This window comes from Monodon monoceros, unplaced genomic scaffold, assembly GCF_005190385.1.
Source record: "Monodon monoceros isolate NGI ecotype Baffin Bay Population unplaced genomic scaffold, NGI_Narwhal_1 Super_Scaffold_15, whole genome shotgun sequence".
NCBI lineage: Eukaryota > Metazoa > Chordata > Mammalia > Artiodactyla > Monodontidae > Monodon > Monodon monoceros.
In genome coordinates, this window is record NW_021703771.1 from 67,219,823 (window position 1) to 67,243,701 (window position 23,879).

At 39.1% G+C, this 23,879-nt stretch overlaps 1 protein-coding gene across 7 annotated transcripts in view; it reads right to left on the minus strand.

Moving 5' to 3' along the window:
- The window catches only part of HIVEP2 (human immunodeficiency virus type I enhancer binding protein 2), a 193,102-nt gene that overhangs the window by 160,991 nt on the left and 8,232 nt on the right, over positions 1-23,879 (minus strand). The window contains exon 1 of one of the 7 annotated variants that reach the window (XM_029223573.1): positions 10,933-16,159. The exons of the other annotated variants lie outside the window; for them this stretch is intronic. The gene's annotated coding sequence lies outside the window, so the exon portion shown is untranslated. Of the gene's footprint in view, positions 1-10,932; positions 16,160-23,879 lie in introns of those variants that run through there. 7 annotated transcript variants of the gene reach the window in all.

Consider the following 23,879-nt stretch of genomic DNA (forward strand, 5'->3'; position numbering starts at 1 on the left):
AGTTGCACCTCCGCACACACCTTTTCTGCCACAACGTCCCCCAAACTTGGTCAACCTGGGGCCCTGAAACACTACCAGGCTCCCAGTATATGAACAAAGGCGCTGGGGAGGTGCTTGGATTTTGCAGTCGCGGTACAGGCGATGGACCAGGATGGCTAAGCCCCCTGTATTAGACTCCGGGCATCACTGCATATCCGTGTGTAACCCTGGGCAAGCTATTTACCTTCTCGGTGCCTCCATTTCCTCATCTGTCAACTAACGACAGTTACCATATGCCATCAAATTTAAGTTGTCCACCAATTCTAAGACATATGCATAGTTTTCATATTTCAACACTTCTGAAGCCAGATGGTGTCTTTCAATTAATTGTAGGGTTTACTGTTCTTTCTTAGAAATACATCAAATGCCATCTTACGAGTGATGGCACCTTAACGTCTATGAAATATTGTAGAACCTATTTCATAGGGGTTTTGGTAAAGATTAAATTTGTTAACATAATGTTAGTATTTAGAATAGTGCTTGGCCCTGAGTAAGATGTGCAATTATTATTAGTTAAACTTATGACTGCGAAAATGGATGTGGTCATAAGATAAAATCCTCCTATTATTAACCATAAAGTGTGTGTTAGAATGATGGTTAATGCAGAGGTGTGGGGAGGGATGGTGAAATACCTAATTAAACTCTGATTTATCCCCAGCCCTTGGCACTGTGCCTGGCACAGAGTAAGTTCTCAATAAGCAACTGCTGGCTAAAGCAACTGAATGTACAACCCAGCCTTATTCATGCCACAAGACTCCTTGCAACAAACAATACATCTAATATCCCTTCATATAAAGGGGAACCAGTAGGTACATGGCTCTTTGATGTTAAATTACATATAACAGATTCCTACTTTTTAAAGGCTGGGAACATTTTTCTAGATCAAGACTTTGGGCAGATTTTCTCCCCCATAATGGCCCCTCTACTTCGACTGTCTGCAAATTTAAATCCTGAACCCCATCTGTCAAGGCCCAATTCAAATTTCATTTCTTCTAAGATTTTTTTCCCATCTTATCCTCCCTCTTTCTATTGCACCCTCACATTCAGCTCAGCCACCATACTCACTTTATTTGGACCTCATTGGACAGAAGAACACTACCTGTGCTAAAATATTATATCAGAATGGGAACTCTGTCTTAATTGTCACTGCCTCCCCTGTAAGGTCTCACACAGAGTCCATCTGCTTATATTTGAATTGGGGCCCCGCCCCACAAAAAAAAAAAAGATACTGAAGTTCGAACCCCAGTACCTTAGAATGTAACCTTATTTGGAAATAGAGTTGTTGCAGATATAATTAGTTAAGATGAGGTGATACTGGAGTACAGTGGGACCCTAATCCAGTATGACTAGTGTTCTTAGGAGAAGATGCCATGTGAAGACACAGAGATACAGAGAGAACAGCATGTGAAGATGGAGACCAATATTGCAGTGATGTATCTACCAGCCAAGGAACCACAAGGACTGTAGGCCTGAACCAGAAGCTAGGAGAGAGGCATGGAATATATTCTTCCTCATGGCCCTCAGAAGGAACCAACCCTGCTGACATTTTGACTTCAGACTTCTAATATCCAGAGCTGTGAGAAAATAAATTTCTGTTATTTTCAGGTACCTAGTTTATGGTACTTTGTCATAGCAGCCCTGGAAAACTAACATCTCTCCTCACTTTGAGGCTGTGACACTGGACTCTCTTTATTGTTGTTGTTCTTCTCTGGCCAGCCTTTTCTAATCTTCTTGGTGGGCTCATTCCCTTGTTTCAAGATTTTAAAAGTTGGGGATTCTCCAGGGTTGGCCCCAAGACTTCTCTTCTTCTCACACTAAATATTCTCCTTCACATCCTTTCATCTACCCCAATTCAATTACCATCTATATGCTGATGGCTCCCAAATTTCTATCTCCAATCTCTCCTCTAGATCCACATGTGCAACTGGCTATTTGACATCTCCACATGGATAGTTCAAAGCCACTTTATACTCAACAAATCCAAAAACTAACATCACCACTCCCTGAAACCGGGCTCCTCTCAGGCCAAGGAATGGCAACTCTGCCCATTCAGGTGCACAGGCCACACACAGGATTCATTCTTGGCTATTTCCTCTCCTTCACTTTCCACATTCAATCCACCAACAAATCCTCTATTTCTCCCCATGGAAACTTCTCAAATCTCCCCACTTTTCCCCATTCTCCACCTCCACCGCTCCACTGCAGTGGATTAATCCAATGTTAACAATCCACTCCCTAGATTACTGCAATAGCCTCTTGACTAGTTCCAGATCCATTCTTGGCACCCTCCAATTTGTTCCCCAGCAGACTGAGTAATATTCACAAAGCAAATTTGACCCTTTCATCTCCATGCTCAAACAACTTCTTTGGCTTTCCATTCCATTCGTCTTAGGATAAAGACCAAAATCCTAAACCAAGGCTCTGCATGGAATGGCCCTACCGACTCTCCCCCTTCACCTCCCTTGCTCTTGAAGGTGCTCCAGCCACAGTAGTGCTCCTTTGATTTTGATGGGACCCATGATCCCGCCCATCACGGGCCAGTGTGCAAGCTGCTCCCTCCACCTGCAGAACCCGCCAACTCCCTTCACTTAGTTAATGTCTTCTCATCAGTCACTCTGGGCTCAACACAACCCTCCTCAGAAGATCTTTCCTGGGCTTCGCCAAAAAGACAAAGCTGCCCCATTCTCCTCTCTCCTCGCACCTTACTCTTCTCCTGAGTAGCACTTAAGCATAGTTTGTAATTATACATTCATATGACTATTGGAATAATATGGATGAGTGTCCCCCACAAGGGCTGAAACCACGACTTTATTGTTCCCACTGTATCTCCAGCTCTTAGAACAGTGTTTGGCATATAAACAGACATTCGATAAATATTTGTTAAGTAACTTAAGGAATAGTAAGCAAACATAATATATGTGTTGAAAGAAGCTACGGTGTTTTAATTGTCTATCATACTGTAATGCAAATTCTTTCTTTATATACAGTACTTTTTAATTTTCCAAAAGCTTCTATTCTAACCCAGTGGATATACAAAAATATTATAGGCAATAGTTTAGTTTAGCTAAACTAGATTTTAAACATATTTCTTCTAATATGGTATTGTTAATACGTATGCTGCCACAAACAATTATTAATTTATGTCACTAAAAATTTCAAATCTAATTAGCTAACTTCTTTCCTACTCTTATTCTAATCGTCCACATATGAGTAAGTGAAAGTTAAGTAACAGTTTCATCTGTGATATGCTCTCAGTTTTGCCACCAATTCTTCCTTCTCCAAGATGATCAAACTTTTTCAAAACTTGATTTGAAAAATAAAATACGCTTAATAGTAGAAAAATAAAGTACTGGTGTTACATCTCCAAAATGAGAGTCACTTACTCATCCCAGCCCTATTAAAACATTTTCCTCAAATTTTCCTGAGTGCATGTCTTGGTGTGGTGCTGAGAAGGCCACAGCAACAGCCAGCAGAAGCCACATGTATGACTTCCCTGTAAAGCTCACCCACAGAAGATGGCAACAGGTATGAGTGCATGTGAACTTCAAATTGACAAATTTCATTCTCATTAACAGTGATGATAAAAGAGAATGTAACACATCTTTTCTAAATGATGGGGAAATGTTAGTATTTCAGATTTTATTTTATTTTATGAGAGTCTTATGTACAACTTGCAATGATATGTGTACCCAACAGCTGCCACAAACCTTGGACATGATTGTACAAAGGGCAACAACGCTAAGCAATATCCCCAAAATAATCGTATCTGTACATCAGATAAACAAATTCTGTCTCTCAAATAGCTTCACACACATTCTCAAAACTATAATATTTTTCCATAATTTTAACAAGAACACTATTAGTACTGAAATGAAACTATCACAATAATCTCTCTCCTCCCTTTTTCAATACTTTCTTCCTTCAACACCCCCCACCCCGACCCTTCTCTTCACCATCCTATTTATTTTTTCTATTAAGCAAACTCAGAGTTAAAACTGCAACAGTACCCAGAGTTTTCATGGATGCAAATTCTGCTTCCTACTAGCTACATCTTCCTGGGCCGTATACCCTACTTGGTCCTCTTATCTTTGAATTCAGTTTTGAATTTAGATTCTACTTTAAAAAAAAAACAACCAAAAAGCCCTATTGAAGCACTAATAGACTAGATGCCCCCTAACTACAGCATTTGGGCATTCTGCATTGGCTTTCAACTCTGCAGGCCTGTGGCTGTCTCAGAATTGTCTCCCCAAGATTCATGCCCATGAGGTCATGCCCAGCTGACCTCTTTGGAACGTGATGCCATGAAGCACAGCTGTAAAAATAGAGCACTCTATAAGAACTTCTTATTCACCAATAAACACAATGTGCTTTCAATTTTAGAGAACTAACATGTTCATATCTTATAAGTACAGGGGAAATAAATGAATGAAAGAGCCTTAACTTACACAAATGTTTTTTCTCCCATGACCAAGCAATGTAAAAACAAACTGACACATACAGGTTTCAATAATTTTGAAAATGAGGATGGCATAAAAGCAATTTAACTGAGAGAGCCTGAAGTCTGAGATTAAATCATTCTCACCATGATTTTTTTTAATATAAATATCTGTTATTAACACATTCATGTGTTTCTTCTTAGTATATAATTCCCTACATATTATTTTACTTTTAAGTCATACAATCTAGATTGTTTTATTTTTTAAAACATATTTTCCACTTTGATTTAAATGTCTTTGTTAACTCCAAGTCACTGATCTGTCCCTTTAATGACATTTTCATTCACTCACACTGGATTTCTTAATTCCAGTGTATTTGCCATTTTTAAAAAAATTTTAGGTCTATAAAAACACAAGCAAAAAGAACTGTCAAAAATTATAAAGACCTTTAAAGTAAGTCAGCTCAACTCTCTTTTTTCATGAGATATGATCTAAATAAAGTAAATAAAAGGAAAACTAGAAAATAATAGTATGAAATGCATTTTGTATGAAATATATAAAATTCCTCTATCTTCTTCCTGATGACAGAGCTTTGATTCCCCCATTTCAGAGCTTCATATTTTAAGACTTGATTATAATTGTGCTTTAAAAATCAAAAAGTGAATCTTACTAGATTCTCTTTGGCGAGGTCAGGGATGTGCTTTGCCAGTGACAGCTCAAATCAGGAACCGTCTACAAATATCTTCTAATTAAATCTAGGTCCACAGTAGTCTTCTCACATACAGGCCTTTTTTTCAAATCACATTGCTCTTAATGAAACACATGTCGTAATGCAGTTTATAGGATGGATAAGTTTATTATTATTCTATTCAAAGACCCACTTTTATAAATTTCCTCTTATTTTCCTTCTACAAATAAACTCTATGTTCAAACCTATTAACCTTTAGGAAATAAAACGCAATATCCATCATCTGTGCAAGAATAGTAACGTTACATGTTTAAATATTGATAATCATATTTAGTTTAAAAAAACATACCCTGACACAGCTCTCACTCCACTCCTTTCACATTTAGTGTGACTATGCTCAAGTAATATTAATAACTTATAAATAAATATATGCCAATTCCACATTGGTCAGTAATGTTAAAGAGCAAAGAATCTTGGTCCTCAGTGGAGGCAGAAATGTCTCAGTTACCTATTCACAGATGAAACCACAGGAGTTAAAAAACACTCTACATATTTTTTATTCTGGGTAAAAACAGAGACCTTTCAAGCACAATTTTTATGTCAAACATAAACTTTTTAAAAATATTTCTACAGTAGGAAATTTAGTTTCATCATATGAAGTTATTCTGTTCATTGTAAAGACACAGTAGTCAAATTTTCTATAAGCCCTGCAAACATTTCCTTTCACACTCATTTCACCTCCAAAGATAAGAGTTATAGACAATTTTGCATACCTGCTACATAAGGTCACAGAGTTACAGCTAAAAAGAAAGTCACAAACATAAGAATAATGTCCCTCCTGTCATCTTCTGCTACTTATTTGTCACTCAGTTATCTTGGTATCTCCAAGAGTCCTGGCTTCTAAAGGTCAGGGCACTCAGAGCTGGCCTTGGTCCAGTGGCTCACAGTGCTACCACTTCCCAGGGAGTTCCAGTACTGTTCCACTCTTGTACCACCCAGGTAACACGTTCCCGTTCTGGATTACCACCACTAACAAACTGAGGACCCACCCCCCCAAGACCCATACCAGAAAGAGAGCTCATTTGGCTATTCCCCAGCTACCAAGAAACAAATTCCCAAATACATCTTAAACTTCAAGACTTTAGGAGCTGGATTATTGTTTGAAATAATTTAAAAAAAAAAAAGTGCCCTTAGAAAAAGAAAAGAAACTTAACCACTAACAGGGAGAAAGACTTTTTTAAATCAGATTTACTAACCTGGATAAGAGTAATTATCAATCCCATCTGTTTCCAGTAATTTATTCATTCATTCACCCATGTATCCAGCAAACGTAAAACAACTACAGTAAGGAAGCAGGAGGGTCAGTCATGAGAAAGAGGTGTCTTGAGGTTTGAATTCAGACTGCCTGTTAAACGCAAGCTCCAAAATACACTAGCTTTGCGACCTTGGACAAGATACTTTATCTCTCTGTCCTTCAGCTTTTTCACCTTTAAAATGAGGAGACTGAAAGCCCCACCTGATAAGAGGATAAAGATTTAAAGATATGGATTAAATTAACACACGTCAAGTGCCTAGAAAAGTGCCTGGCACTAAATAATTTTTATTTTTAGTTATCACTATTAACTAAAAGCTTGATCAGATTCTAAAGTTACAATGATAAATAAGCTCTATTGCCCACTCCCAACTGAAGATGACAATGGAGTGGGGTCATGAACTAACTTTGAACTTGTTTATCCTAATCTGAAAACACTAGAGAAAAAAGGATTTTAAACTTCTTTTGGTAATTTGAGGATTTAATCCTAAATCAGAAACTTCAGTGTCTAATTTAAATGTCTTCCCTACACCTACCAATAGTAGGAGCTTAAAAAGCCATTCACACGAAATAGCAAATGATAAAAAATAAATGCCAGCCATCTCCTAGTTATTAAATCACTTTTCAGTTTTTATCTTACTTTAACTGTCCATAGCCTTTGGTATTGACACTCCCTCCCTCTTTGGGGAAACCCTGGCTCCTACGATATGACTTTCCTGGTTGCCCTCCTGTATCTCTGGTCCACATCTTCATGGCCTGGTCTCAGCTTACATCTCTACCCTATTTTTCATGAGCTCCCAATTATCCTTTAAGCTTCACACACACTAAACTATTTAGGATTCCCCAAACTCCCCCATGCATTCTCAAACCTTCACCACACTGTTCTAGAGACCTACTGACCCTCAGAAAAGCTGCTGAGAGAACGGTTCACCCCTCCCCCAAGGATGGCTTAGGGCTCCTTCCAGGTCTTCTCACCCTCTACTGCCTTCTATTTTTGCACTTATTCCACAATATCCTAGTCCTTGGATTACAAGTCAGTTCCCTCGCTAGACCATGATGGCTTTGAGGGTAGCGATGTAAGCTTTCAATTATTATTTGATAATATATAAGTAACTTAAATAGGTAAATAAGTAGACTTTTTACAATTTCCTCCTTTCCTAGTATGTATTGAGTGCTTATGATAGACCAAGTACTTTACATATATTAACTCATTTAATCCTCAGGACAACCTTTGAGATCCGTTTTAGGAATTACCCCTGTTGTACAGGTGAGGAAAACTGAGGCTAAGAGACATGATGCAACTTTCCCAAAGTCACACAACTAGAAAGTGGCTGAGGCAACGTTCAAACCCAGGCAGCCCAGCTCTGAAACCCACACTCCTGGTCATGCTCTATACTGCCTCTTCTCTAGCCATAAACGTGATTAAGCAACAGAACTGGCTCTCAACAAGGATGATGAAATTTACATCCCTAGAGCATTAAATATAGATTTTTTTTTTTAAAGACCAACTTGTCTCTGGAGGCAAAGGAAAGACCAGATGACCACAGCATGCTCCTTCCACTACTATATACCTTCTCTCATTATTTTACATACTCATCCATACTCTCCAGAAAACGAAGAAACATGTTTTAATATAAATTCTGCCCAATATCTAACACACTGAGTATTATCAATAAATCAATAATTATGAACAACTGCATCACTGATAAGGACAAATATTTATAAGTTAATACTTAAATAAACACGAACTGAAATACAGCTGACACCATAAAGGAAAGAATAAAATAGAGAGGTGATGCTACCTATTACATTTCCCATTATGTTAGCTTCAATCTTCCACACTCTATCAGAACTTTTACTTAGCCCAACCCAACCAAGAGGTTATATTGAACACTTTGGAAAATACTTTTTTTTTAAGGCCATTCATATTCACTTCCAAATAATATTCTAGTTGAGATACTTTATTGGATGGAACCCAGTCTGCTTTTCATTCATTGCACCTCAGAGAGACAGGGAAACTAAGACCCACCATCAAACCAATGCTTTCAGGAATAAAATATCTAAGTTTCCAAGTCCTATACTCAACTTACTCATTTTGTCACAAATATTTATTGAGCACCAAGATCAGCTACATAATTTACAAAGCCCAGTGCAAAGCAGGAACACAAGGCCCCTCGTTCAAAAACTAAGAATTTCCAGGCAACAGAGCATTAAACCAAGCTCAGGGGCCTGTGGGGCTGCACAGGTCACATACCCACCCACGAAGCTAGCCCTCTTGAGCCCCTAGATTCTATGCTGGGCACCATCCTAGGCACTGAAAGTAGAGAAGTGGCCTTTTAATCCACAATCCCCAATTCCAGAAAGGTTCAAAGGCAACATCAAAGATCCTATTAGGCAATGAATGGTCAAAGAGAAATCATGTTTAAGAGCTCAAAGAATCTTTGGATCTCATACTGGTATGTAGCGCCTTAGGGTTAAGTGCTAATAAAAATGATTCAAATTCAAGTGGACTGATCTCTTGCTTCACTGAAGGTCTTCCTTTGTAAATCAATAGGTCAATACGTTTGTTAAAAAACGATTCTCCTTAGATGAAAAAGGAGGGCTACACATGATAGTACAGTAAACAAAGCACCCAGGCTGACGATATTGCTAAATATCATGCTTCTTTCAACATTTTTCAACTTACTAAATGCCTACCGTGCATCTACTATGTGTTTACACTTCTTTGAAAAAAATCAAATACTGTCTCATATTCGCTGAATTCAAACCACTGAACAAAAAGAGGACTCTGAAATTACAGCCCAGAAAGAGGAAACTGCGTCTAAAACATGAGAGATAGTGGCAGCATCTTAGTATCTTCAATGGGCACCTGTGCCCCGGGCAACTGCTCTGGGCAGGGCCCTGCTCTAGGCCTTGAGGAATCAGTGAGGACAAGACAAACTCTGCCCTGGCTTGTGAAATTCACTGGGAAAGGCAGACAGTAGAAAACAAATTTTTTTTAAAATACTTTTTTAAATATTTCAAATTATGATTCCAAGATACAATGGATTGCATTTATTCTAGGATTTTCCTCCAAGAAGCACAAACTTCTCAGCTGAGAAATAAACGATTTATTCCTCTACCCACCCTACTCAGATTTATAGTTTTGTTCACTATCCAGGCACAAAAGTTTCCTGCCACATAAAAAGTAGAATCTACCTCCCATAGTAGATATATTTGTAACTCCTATATGAATCAAGTTATATATGTTTGGACCACAATTACAGATGAGGTGTTGGGTTTGGGTTAACATTATAAAAAGGCAGATTCTATGTACAGTCCCTAAGAATGCCTCACACAGTGGTTTTTACAAAACAGCACGCTAATCTCCTGGTTGTTATGCGATTTAATTAATGTGTCTAAGGATCCTACTTGGCACCCCCAATGAGATGCTGCATAAAAACTGCGGATTATTGCTAATACAGATCTGGAGTAATTGACCCTTATATTAATACTGCTAAATAAATACTTCCATAATACCAGTGCTACAAATGTCCAAGCTCGGTTTAAAAGCAGTTAAATCTTATTATAAAGCAAATAGGCATAATGCAGGGGACCCAACTACATTGTGGCCACAAAGGATTGAAACTAATTTCCACTTTAACAGTTTTCCTTGTTATTTCAGATATTACTCCTGTGTAATTTTATTATGGGGGAGAGATGGGAAAAAAGAATCACATTAAAAAAACACACACACAGAATCTTGCATTAACGTATTGCTTTCCAGCTTTACAACACATTTTCCCTCAAACCATCCCATTTGCCCCTTGAATCCGTTTAACTATTGAGAGCAAACTTTAATGGAGTCCACTCTCTTTGGCATAATATGGAGCAGTCACAACTTCCCCTCTGTTCTTAACTTCTAACTTTATTTCCTTCAGAGGGTCACTGAGAATATCTGTACAAATATTTTTGTGCATCTCACAACCAAATAAGAGTGCTATGAAAACAACTTGAATGAGGCTCACATGGTAAAAAGAGAGGATATTTATGTTATATTCTGTCAAAGGAAAAAGCTATCTGAAAAAGATGTAATGTTTAAGTCTATAGCTCTTATTCCAAGGGTACTCAAATACTCTTTAATTCCCATATTGCATACATCAGCTGAAAGCATCCCAAGGGAAATGACATGGTACTACATCCACATCTAATGATCCTGCGGGAATTTTTTTAAAGGAAAATATTTAGGCAACGATTGTAAAAGCATAGGTCAGTCATTAGCTTTGTGACTCAGTTTGACTTAAAGCATGTTAACAGTGTATATGCCAGTTCAGAATGATTTTCTAGGTTTACTATGAACTACTAAATCATATTTTCATCTATTAAATCCTCTCTGTCAAATCTGTGATGTAAGAAACCTTAGCAGACCTCCCAGGGAACCCTGGCATTTTGAACGTAGAACCAAAGGCACAACCTACCATTACAAAGGCCACTCGTGAGTCGACCAGAGAAGTAATCACAATCATGACCGCCCAGCCGATGTTACTATTACTCTTCTTTACCATGCTCACTAGTCTAGGAAAGAGGCAAGATTCATGTGACTAAATAAGAGATTATTATTGAACAATGATTCTAAAATGTAACTCAAAAGATCATTAATGCAAAGTAAAACACGTGTTATTAAAAAGGCTGGATTTGCTTGGCTTCAATTTTTTAAGCCTATCTATAGCAAAAAAAAAAAAAGTAGAAAAATAGTAAAAAAAAAAGAAAAACAAAAAAAACCTGCATCTATAATTTGAGCATAGTAAATCCAGGGCCACAGTACTGTTCCTAAATTCACAAGATCATAGGCACTTTTTCAAATAAGATTCACGACCTAAATAACAACGATGAAAATCATAAATAGTGCGTTTTCTTGTAATGATTCTGTCCCGAAGAGTATAAGGGCACGACGCTTGTGCTTTGCACTAAACATCCTATCTTTGCTTCCACAACAAAGTAAAAAGGTGACAGAAGTAGGGTGAAACAAGAGGTTGCCTTTAGGGCTTTGTAAAAAGAAAGATGGTACATTCTGTCAAGGCAATGAACAAGTCCGCTCAGGCCCTCTGCAGCCAGCATTATTTAGCACTATCCGCCCCAAGGCTTCTGGTCCAGCGGACCGGGGTTCTCTATGATGCAAGTGCCGCGGTCTCCCCCAAGGCCTGTGACGCCCAATCTCCCGGCCTTTCCAGCACAGCGGAGTCCCCAGGCAGGCTCGGCAGAGGGAGCCTTGGCAAAGTCGGTGCCTTCTCAGAGTGCCCTGCCCCCGGGGGAGCCGGCGGCGCCGCAGTCCCGAAACTAGGTCTGGGCCGGCGCAGCGGGAGCACGAGCACGAGCCCCACTTTCTCCGGGCAGGAAGCGGGGAGGCCGAGAGCATTTCCTGTTGTGCAGCTGAAACCGGCGGAGACGTCACCGCATTCACACTCTCTCGGGTGTCAGCGGCCCGGGGGGCCCAAGTTCAGCCCCTTCCTGGGCGGGCGGCCCGGGCTCCCCGGGACAGCAAGGACCCCGGCGCCGAGGGCCGCGCGGGAGCCGCTTCTCCGCCTGCCCAGGTCAGCCCAGCCCGGCCCGGCCCGGCCTCTCGTCCTCCTGCTTCTTCCGTGGAGTGAGGGGAAAGGCGTGGGTTTCCAGGTGCTCAGAGGAAGCAGTTTCCTGGCGCAAGTTTCTTTTCTTAATTTTTCACGTAATTTCCCCCAAGATGACTTTTTCTCCAGTAGGATTATTTTTAAATAATCAAAAGTGAAAAGCATGTCAGTGTTGTTGCAATTATGTTTTCTCCTCGTTTGCCATCTCCTGTTTGTGGATTCCTTAAGTAACTGTCAGTTGTAAGAGGAAAAAGAACTGTTCTCTCCTGCACAGCTCCAGTGAGGTCAAAGAAGGCAAGAAGACACCCCTTAGACGTTTCTAAAAGCATATTCTGAACGTTTTCATTATTAAACACAACATATAAAGTCCTTTTACGTATTAGGTCCTAAGTTATCATATCTCATCTAATATTTGAAAAACTCAGTCTCTTAAGAATCAGTCTTGTACATATCCACTTTAATGGCACACAAAACTTTTGGCCAGAATGTTTTAAAATGGAAATTACCTATTCATGTAAAAATAATGGTGATTTTTAAAGTTTCCTTTATCCTAAATTTCCAGCCTTCCATTTAGTTACAAACCATAAACCAGATGACAACCACGTGTAATTCCAGAGAAGCAGTGACTTAAGGTTAATAAGGGTTAAAAATGAGACCATAAGGTATTGTACAATCATTTTTAAATAAAAAGTGAATGAGCTTAACAAATTATAGATTCTGTTCTGGTGAATCAATGTTACAGATGTTATACTGTGCCAATATCTTTATCATTTGAACTAAGCAATGTTTCACATCAGGACATGGAATTTAAATATTTAGGGCTTTACCATGGACTTTAGGTGATAATGACATGTCATTGTAGGTTCATTGATTGTAATAAATGTACCACTCTGTGCAAGACTTTAATAGTGGAGGAGGCGTGCTGGGGGGAGGAGGGGAGGAAGGAGGGGGAAGAGGTGGATGGGAGCCAAGGGAGTATATGGACGTCTCTCTTCCACTCAATTTTTTTTTTTTTTTTTTGGTACGCGGGCCTCTCACTGTTATGGCCTCTCCCACTGCGGAGCACAGGCTCCGGATGCGCAGGCTCAGCGGCCATGGCTCACGGGCCCAGCCGCTCCGCGGCATGTGGGATCTTCCCGGACCAGGGCACAAACCCGTGTCCCCTGCATCGGCAGGCGGACTCTCAACCACTGTGCCACCAGGGAAGCCCTATTCCACTCAATTTTTATGTGAACCTAAAACTGCTCTAAAAAAATAAAGTCTATTTTTAAATACATTTAGGCTGCTAAAAGAATCGTGATATTGAAAATGTGCACTGCATTGTAACTTATGGATTCACAAGTAAATGAATCTAAAGACTTACAAATCATCATCTTGATGCTTTCATGCAGTTCATCATCCAGGTCTACCCCTCCATGATAAAGAAGTTACTTTTTTTCATTTTTCGGCTATGCAGCTTGTGGAATCTTAGGTCCCTGAACAAGGATTGAACCCAGGCGCACGGCAGTGAAAGCGCTGAGTCCTAACCACCGGACCACCAGGGAATTCCCAGAAGTTACATTTTTTTAAGTTTACTAAAATTTTCTTTTTTTTTTTTTTTACATTTTAAACATACATGAAAGACTTTACGATTTAGTAAATGTTAGTTGTCCTATCCGGGCATGTACTAAGGGCAATATGGAAGGTAACCTTGGCTTCTACTCAAAGTGATCCAAAGCCCCTGAGAACTTCTGCTGTCCTATTTTCCAAACATCTGAATAACACAATGGTATATTTTATCACCTAATAATATCAAAGTGGCACGGTTTATTAGAATTAACATTTATTTCACATATATTCCCTATCCCCATTTTATCAAGAAATTGGCTCAGAGAACACAGGACTAGCATAGATGTACGGACCTCAGATGGGCTCCTTCCAATCTTTTTGAAAAGGAATAGCAAACCCTTCCTATTTCCATACTCCTAACTCCAAACTAAAACCACCCCTTCTGTATTACATAAGATGTTCTTAGGCTAGCTTGGTAGCCAGCGCCTCTGTGATATGAATGCTGGAAGAGGCCTGGGAAATAATCAAACTGTTATTTACTTAGTTTGAATACAGCAACTTTTAAACAACTTCCCTGGGCTTCCCAAGTTGTATCAAAGGAACCTCCATTGTAAAAGTGTTTCCGAATGTGTTCGATCCTAGGAAATACTGCTGTGGTTGTCTGTCTCCTGGGTGATCTCACATCAACTTTTTTGTGTCTTTTTTCTCCTCATATCAATCATCCTTTTATCCATTAAATCACTGCAGTGATTCTTGTGTTTTTGATTAGAACATATTTTTACTTATTCTTTCAATCATCTGTCAATGGTATATAATTAACACTCCACAAGCTGCAAGTAACTGCCCAAATACTGCCTAAGCTCACTGAAGATGTTATTCGAAGTTCATGCTCTCTGGTTTATACTTAATTGCTGATGATGACTCTTGGAAAGAACAAAAGAAGGACGACTAAAAATCACCCTATTTTATAATCCTAATTACATACTAAAGGAAATCAGTATTACCATAAATTTAGTATAGACTTACATGAAGACCAGTATGACAGCAATAAAATAAATCAACTTGTGAATCAACATATAATTGAAAATATAAACCATAATAATAAAGTATGAATTCTTTAGGTTCCTGGTGCTATTTTCAAATGCATCTCTTTTATATCATGAAAGAGAACAAGTAGACTGTGAGGATAAAAGGATGTTTTGCAGGATAGCATATTTTAGACTTTCTCTTTAGCAACTGCCAGAAAAAAATCTTTTAATGTTCCAATTTTGTGCTTTGAAGTATGAGAGTGAACAAATCTAACTTAATACAATGTATTATCACTTCATTCAGTGAAAAGGATTGAGACTTGAATTCTCCCAAGTTAATTCTTTTAAAACTCATTATTTCATTCAGGATTGGTTTCCCTTAGATGTGTAGTGACGAGATGAGAGTAATAGTGAGTTACTGCAGTAATTGTTTGGGTCTCCATGTTTCTTGAGATCCCAGTTTGCTACAAGAGGTTCCACATTTTCTTAGACTCTGACTAGTCTTTGATGCAACTTGACTGTGAAAGACCGACTTGTCTCACAAGCTGGCATCTCTAAAAATATACAGGCATCCTAAGTTTTTATCCTTCTCTCATAATATCCAATATTGAGTCTTTCTTCTTCTCAAATGGACATCTGCCAGTCATTTGTTGTTTTCCCAGAAAACTGGCTCCCAAGAAACGCAGTAACAAAATCATCAGGACGCTCTTCTTTCTCAGGTCACATCCTATTTCATTACACACTGTAGGACTGCATTGTTCCTCTAGAGCCAGAACTTTCCCAGGTCAGAGCCCGGCTCAAAATGAAATATCTGAAGCATAGTCCAATGGAGAGGACAGCTCACTGAGTGAACAGGAAAGTACAGGAATAAAGGGAGAACCTCTTTTTAAACACACACATACACACACACACACACACACACACACACACACACACACAAATGAATAAACCTTTCCTGAAAAACCTACCTGCCTACATGCTTCACAATCTGGTTCCAGTAAGACCATTTTTCTACTTCCGTATTTCCAAGCCCCATGATTTTTTCTTACAAATCACCCCCCGAATTATAACCTTCTCTTTATTAAGTGGCCTTCAGCACAAATGACTAGTGCCTTGATCTCTTCAAGACTGTATAACCATACAAAGGACAGCACTAAGAGAGTCCAAGAACCTACAGGTGGTTGACTCTCTCTAGACGACAGCAAGAGGAGGAATCATCACCTCATACCCTCAGGCTCTCCGTAAAAGTTAGTGTCTTCTTCAAATGGAAATATATTTATGCAGCACTCAAATGCTTAAGAACACCCTTCCTTTTCCAGCCTCCGTCTACATTTACTATTTCAGAATTGGCCCTCGATAATGTCTAAATAATAGTTTAAGTGCCCCCATGGCCTATCATCAAGCATATTATTGGAACATCAGGGCTCCCACATGAACTAAAGTGAGATCAAAAATTAATGAACTGTACAAATTCTTTTATTACGACACCGTAGGTTTTTTTTGTTTGTTTGTTTGTTTGTTTTTTTGCGGTACGCGGGCCTCTCACTGTTGTGGCCTCTCCCGCTGCGGAGCACAGGCTCCGGACGCGCAGCCTCAGCGGCCATGGCTCACGGGCCCAGCCGCTCCGCGGCATGTGGGATCTTCCCGAACCGGGGCACGAACCCGTGTCCCCTGCATCGGCAGGTGGACTCTCAACCACTGCGCCACCAGGGAAGCCCGACACCGTAGTGTTTTATTCTCTCCTAGTTCCTCACAAAACCCTGTGTACTTCCTCAGAGACTAAAAGTGTGACTAGAGTTAAATCTAAAATAAGCTACTTTCCATAGTGGTTACAAGGATTCCACAGTCAGAGTGCCCACTCAGAAAATGATAACCTTTGTTTCAGTAACATATAGTTATTAACTTTCAGTTATTGTCTGATACATCACTTCTACATACAGTGCCACTTGTTCTATGAAATATGCCCCCATCTAGGTACCCACCTTCTTTCCTATTCATTATGTGGATTAATAAGCAATCTGTGCAGGCAAATTAAAAGAAGAGAGTTTTCTCATGGACACTAAAGACAAGCTAGATCTAAATTAAGAATATTTCTCAAAACTGTGATTAAGATGCAACAAAACCCACGCAGGTACTGTCTAGATAATATTCTCAAAAGTAATACACCTGGGGCTTCCCTGCTGGCGCAGTGGTTGAGAGTCCGCCTGCCGATGCAGGGGACACGGGTTCGTGCCCTGGTCCGGGAAGATCCCACACGCCGCGGAGCGGCTAGGCCCGTGAGCCATGGCCGCTGAGGCTGTGCGTCCAGAGCCTGTGCTCCGCAGCGGGAGAGCCCACAACAGTGAGAGGCCTGCGTACCGCCAAAAAAATAAAAATAAAAAAAAAAGTAATACACCTGCATGGACGTACCTCCCAACATTCTATATCTGCACTTTTAATTAACAGAAAACATAAATTGAAGAAAAGGTTAATTTATATTAAAGTGGTAACCATTTGAGCTAAACTTAGTATCAGTATGGCATGTCATTTCTATGGCCAAAAAGTGGGAAGTAGAAAAGGTTCGAATAACTGGCACAGGTTTGAATAACTGGTACAGGTGTGAATAACAGCATGTCCACCAGCAATATATTTGCTTTATTTTTATGATTAAAGTCATTATACTCGAGATTTCTGGGCTCCTGGGACAAAGACTGCAATAATAATATGCTAATTCAAAGCCAATATGTCTCCTATGCAAAATACACATACTTCAAACTATTTATAAATGCAGTAGGCTTTTCTGCATAGAAGTTTTCACATACATGTGTTTCATCTGTTTCATTTAACTGTGTTTGTATGGAACTGCCCAAATCGGGAACCAAACTCTCCATGTGTTACAGTACGTATGCCCACCATTACTTATCATTTTAGGTACAAACTCTTCAGGCTGAAATACAAGCCCTTAGACAACATACCCCAACCTTTCTAACTTTTTCACCAACATTCACTTAATATGCATTTTGTGCTGCCCTCAAATCAGACGCTTCTCTGAAAACACTCTTGGCACGTTCCCAGGTTGGTGCCTGTCAACATCAAGGCCTATCTAAAGCGTCTCCTCCCAGGTAGCCTCTCTGGATATCCCCAGCCAAGGGTGATTTTGCACCTTAGTACTTCATACATGCCTCCCTTGTGGTACTTAACCTGCTTCTTTTAATTATGGCTTCCTTTGCATAGTTCTTTCCCTCAATATAGTAAATTGTAAAAGTTTTGATGACGACACACAGGGGCAGAAGAAAGCTTCTGGCAGTGAGGATTATGTTCACTATCTTGATTGTAGTGATAGTCTCACAGGTGTAAACAGTTTGAAACCGTGCCCCATAGGGTTAAGAGAAACTGGTGATTGCCAGAAATTGTTGAGCTTGTCTTAAAGAACAGCAGGTAAGGGAACCGCTTGTTAAAAACCCCTCTGCTTATAACCTGCCTTCACTGACCAAGCTCGCCTTAATTATTATTTAAGTTTATTTTATTTAAAAAAAGTTTTGATGATGAGAATAGTGAAACACTCTTCTTTATATTTTATCCTCTATTTATACTTTATTTCATATTCCCATATATCTTACATGTACCAGGATCTCCAAAATAATATATGTTAAAATAGGTTTGTATTATATTATTAGACATTCCTGCTCTGTTCCAGTTGTAAGTCTCAGCAAACATGTCTAGGCCTTTTCTGTAAAATGTTTCTAAGCCAGTTGGCAAGAGGATATATTCTGAAGAGTAACTGAAGATAAGTAATTCTTTTTGAGGATTCATTAAAAAAAATAATAGCCTGGAGTAAATTTCAGAAATGAATAGCCTGATCCCTAAAGAAATTAATAAAATAAAAATGAAAACTACATAATAAGAGGTCTAGTTGAAGGAGTTAGGGATATTTAGCCTGGAGAAAAGAATACTTACGGTGAACATGATCGCTATCTTTAAATAATGGTAAGATTGTCATGCAAGTTGATGAGCAAACTTGCTCTGGATAGCGGCAGAGGGCTCAACTGCTGATAAATTGAAGTGTCCAAGAGTGGAAAAGGCCTCCCTAAGAAAGGAAGAGGTGTGTAAGCGGAGACCAAATGCAGGCAGTCCTTGGTGATTTGTCCTGAGTGATTTCTACTCGCTCAGTTGGGGATTAAATGATGGTTTTCTCTAATCCTGAAATTCTATGAAAGACTTCACATTGCAAAGTGTCCTGTCACCACTTGGCAAATCAATACATCAGATCCTACCCTTAAGGAAATTAACCAGCATAATTCAAATTAGGCACTTTAAGGGATGCCCTAAATAAGTCATCACTGCAGTACCACACATTGTATCAGAGTGACAGGAAGAGGTAAAATTTCCCACAAAACACTAAACTGATACTGAAGATGCAGCCTGTTCAAAACCAAGATCTGACCTGTCTGGAAAAAAGCACAAGGAGAGGTTCCATTGAATAAGGACGGAGGCCATTTGCATATTCCAAAAGAGTCTGAAAATCTCATTTCCCCATGCCTACCCCTCTCATTGCCTCATTTTTCAGAAATACTTACATGTCAGACATAAGAACAGTAGTCTGATTTACACAATTTTGTGGCATATTATAAAAATTTTTTATGAAACTTAAACCAAAACCAGTTGGCTTAAAGGAGATGACAAATGTTAAATATACTGTTAGACACTGACTGCTTTTACAGCTATAAGAAAGGTTACAATAATCACAGCAAGCTTCAAAGCCAGGAAAACTTTGTTATTAATTTCAAAATGTCTTCTATTTGCTTCTCATTGTTCCCATTCTATATAACCCAAAAGAATATAGGAAAAGAAAGACAAATTATCAGGACAATGTCTTCACAATATAAGTTCCTGAGATTATTAGCTAGAATGTAAAATTTTTTCCAGATCAGCTATTAATACCCATCATACCTATTTTCAGACACTATTAGGTTTAACATTAGTAAATTCTCACCAAACATGGACAAAAGTCAACTGATGACAGAACGAATTTGGAGTTTATCCATTTAGAAATCTAATCTCCACACAGCATCCCATTATTTGCTATATTCTACACTGTCAGGTGATTTATTTTTAAAGGTCATTTTGAATATTCTCAGCCACTTGGCCCATTTTAAAAGCTACACTTGATTAAATGTGGGCAACAAGTTCATCGTAAATATTACTGAGGTCATCTGAAGAAGTAAACAGATTATAAATTCAAAAACAAATGTCTTTGGATTCCTTTTCTTTTGCTTCACATGGGTATAACTATCTCGAAATTTTTACACATGTGCATTAGTGACCTACGCAAAATTTAGATGCATCGGGGATATTACACCAAGCTATGGAGCCACTGACCATGATCTTTCTGAAAACAATTACATATGCCTGTAATAAACTGCATCAATAGCAGTCAATTATCTCAAGAACACTCTACTAACCCTTGTCACAAATGTATTGCTGTGCATCAGATTTTTTTTCAACAATTGAATTATTCTCAAAACTTAGTGTTGCTTCACATCCTAAAAATAGTTCCAGTTCTCTCCTGTTACCCTGCTCTGTTCCCAGGAGGCAGGGCAGTGCTATAAACAATGCTTCATTTTTTACAGATGAAGAAACAGTGAAATATAACAGAGGTACAGTCACTTGGCCTGAATCATTCTGAAAATCAATAATGAGGCAAGCAATAAACTAGTGGGGATCAGGGTTTCCCATCAGCCATTCTGGTGTCCTCTGCACCCCTGGCGTGGGCTCTAATGAGCACACCCTCTCGATGCGGGCACAAAAGATATTTGAAATCCCCATTTTACCCCCCAAAATCTCTATTTCTCCCAAAGAAAATTAATTCAATGTTTCTAACCCTGGATTTTCCCCTTGCTTAGAGAAATGGGGATTATTCAAAATGTAAGCATCAGGAGAAAAAAGAAAAATATAGTTTGATAATTGTTCCTTGGATAATGAGAAGCTGAACTTCCCATGACCTGTCCATAAAGTCTCAGGGCCAGCCATCAGGATTGTCCCATGGGCCACTATTGAGTTGCAACGCCAGATTTCATCACTAGCTTCAAATGAGAGGAAAAGATTCACCCCCAGCCTTTGCTTCTTCATTTTTCTTTGCCTCCATAGGGCAAGCGTCTTCAAAGGAGGAAAGGAATATATACAGTACTCTCTCTTTTCTGCTAATTCATCCAAGCAGGCCCACCAAGAAACAACTCTTCCTCACACCCCACCCTCCTGAGCAATGACCATCCTCACACTGCTTTCCTTTTCAGAGCACCCTGAACAAAAGACATCCAAAGAAAACTGTCCTGAACAGAAGAATCCCAGTTCAACTCTAAACTTCTCTGTCCAACTGTAGGAAAAAATTATCTCAAGATGACTCCATCTGTGCCCTGGCTATAAAAACAAAACGGGAAGTGCAGAGCCCAAGGAGGCGCTGACTATGGCTTCAAGAAGTGTCTGTGATCGCAGCGTGGATCGGTGAGGCAGCTGTTTCCTGGAGAACTTCTTTACAAAACCGAAGAAGCAGTTAAGGGTGAGCAGACTGATGGACTGGGTGTGTGGGAGAGCAGGACTTCATGCCCTGTGTGGTTCTGATGACCCCTTCTCTTACACTGGGTCAAATGTCTTTTCTCACCATGTAGACAGTAAGCTTCTTGAGAATTATGACTTTAAGCATTCACCAAATATCTATTGTGTGCCTACTGCATACCACGCACTGTGTTTACCATAATTTGTAAAAGTGTAAACCATCCTAACCCACTAGAAATTTTATAACAAAAATTATCAGTTAAAAAATGAAAAATTCATTTAAATAAGATTAAAAATATACATTCCAAATATAATTTGTGGTAATCTCTTCACTTTAACAAGCTTAGCAATGCATTTTACAATAATATGTGTCATTTGTAAACCATCTTTTTTTCCTCCCCATAAAAAAACAGCCAGGACCTGATTCTACAGGTATGAAGAGTGGAAATGCTGAACCATAAAGAGGAACTTTTTTAAAAAAATTAATGCTATGGGGAATTCCCTGGCAGTCCAGTGGTTAGGACTCCGTGCTCTCACTGCTGAGGGCCCAGGTTCAGTTCCTGATAGGGGAACTAAGATCCCACAAGCTGTGCGGCACAGCCAAAATACAAAAAACCAGAAAAACTAATGCTATAATATTTAGTCATATAAAAACAGTACCTCTTCAAAAACTACCTTACTAAGAAAAAAAAATATATATATATATAATAAATGGGATATTTTCATTATTGATTTAGTAAGATTTTGCAATGCTTCTATAACTGTTATTTGGGTTGAGAGACCCAATTAAAAAGTAGAAATTCCTAAAAACACTAGAAAGTAGTACAGTGGCTGAATATGCCATAAAAAGTTTCTAAATTAATCCACTAGAATGTAAATGCCATGAGGACAGGGAATTTTTTTTTTCACTATTTTGTTCACTGATGAATCCCCAGTGTCTAGAATAGCACTTTTTCCTGAGTAGGTGCTTAATAAGTTTTTGTTGAATTAATAACTTTGTTTAAAAGTCAGCAGTCCCATATATACACTGCCAAATGTAAAATCGATAGCTAGTGGGAAGCAGCCGCATAGCACAGGGAGATCAGCTGGTGCTTTGTGACCACCTAGAGGGGTGGGATAGGGAGGGTGGGAGGGAGACGCAAGAGGGAGGAGATATGGGGACATATGTATATGTATAGCTGATCCACTTTGTTATAAAGTAGAAGCTAACACACCATTGTAAAGCAATTATACTCCAATAAAGATGTTTAAAAAAACAAACAATAAAAGTCAGCAGTCCCATGAACAGTTTAGCTGGTCTCCTAAGAAAGCCCAAGGCCCCAGGGGTAAATACTGATTCTCTGGCTCTTGCAATTTACGTAGAAGTTCAAGTTGGGTAATTCCAGCCTCAAAGCCTATTTTTAGACCAAAAACTCCAGAAGGATGATCCACAGAGAACCAGAGAATTTAGTTCACTTCACTAGTGTAGCACTGGCTGAGCTAAAGGAAAAACACCCCGAACTTTAATTGCTATTTGCATTTGTTAACTATTGAAAAACAAGTGCCTTCTGACTTCATTTCTTAAACCATTTCAATCAAATATAAGTCTTTTATTGCCATTTCTTTTGATCTCACCTTTTCTTAATAATAATCATAGCTACCAGGTATCAAATGTTTACTGTGTGCTCATTGAGATTGGTATACACATTCTCATAAAAATTTCACAATGGCCCTTAAACAGATATTATCATCCTCATTTTGTAACCTCGGAAAGGTAACCGACCTTCATAAATTCCCCCAGCTGGTCATGGAGCTGGAATTCACCCAGTTCTGTGTGACTTCAAACCAGGCTCTTAACCACTAGGGCTACCTGCGTTTCCCACTGGCAGATGTGCATAAACTGTTGTGGAGAACATTGTGCTAAGGGATAAAATCGTTGACGATTTTTTAAATTTTTGAAATAATTTTGATGTGTAAACAATTGCTTATGCTGCATGGAATGGTGAAAAGACCAAACGTTTCTGGAACTAAATGGCCCTGAGTTCAAATCCTGCTTCACCACCAACTATCAGAGTGTCCTTGCAAAAACCACTTAACTTTTCTGAGTCTCCCTTTCTTTAAGTGTAACCATGAATATGGCAACAAATCTTCTCGGGTTTGTTACTGGAGAGTGCCTGGTCTGAAGCCTGCACAGACTAAGTGCTCTTCAAGCCTAAATTCCTTTCCTTCTAACGGATTTGCTAAATTGGCACTGTGGTGATTTTTTTAAGTGTTTAGTTCATCCTTGTAATACCATAATTACAGAATATAATGACACTGCATTCTCTATAACTACAAAGTAGAATTTATAAACTGATAAAATATGAGTTGGAAGAGGCTTTAGAGGCCATCTGTTACCCTCCTTTCCATTTCCAAGTCAAGTCCAGAGAGTTTAAAACGACCTGTTTCCAAGTTTTGACGGAAAGTTAATTGCAAAGACACAACTAGACCTTACGTCCTCCGCCCCCCACTCCCACTATACCCCCCCATTTTTGCCTCACATTACACAGGCATGGCAACGCATGTCACTGTCAGACAATTAAGCAGTATAAAATAACCTCAGTTTAATTGCATCCAATTAACAAGCCCAATTAGTGTTTCATATGTACACTATTAAACTAGTTGTCTGGCTTCCAAAAGAAATAAAACATGTTTCAAATGAATGTAGCATTTTAG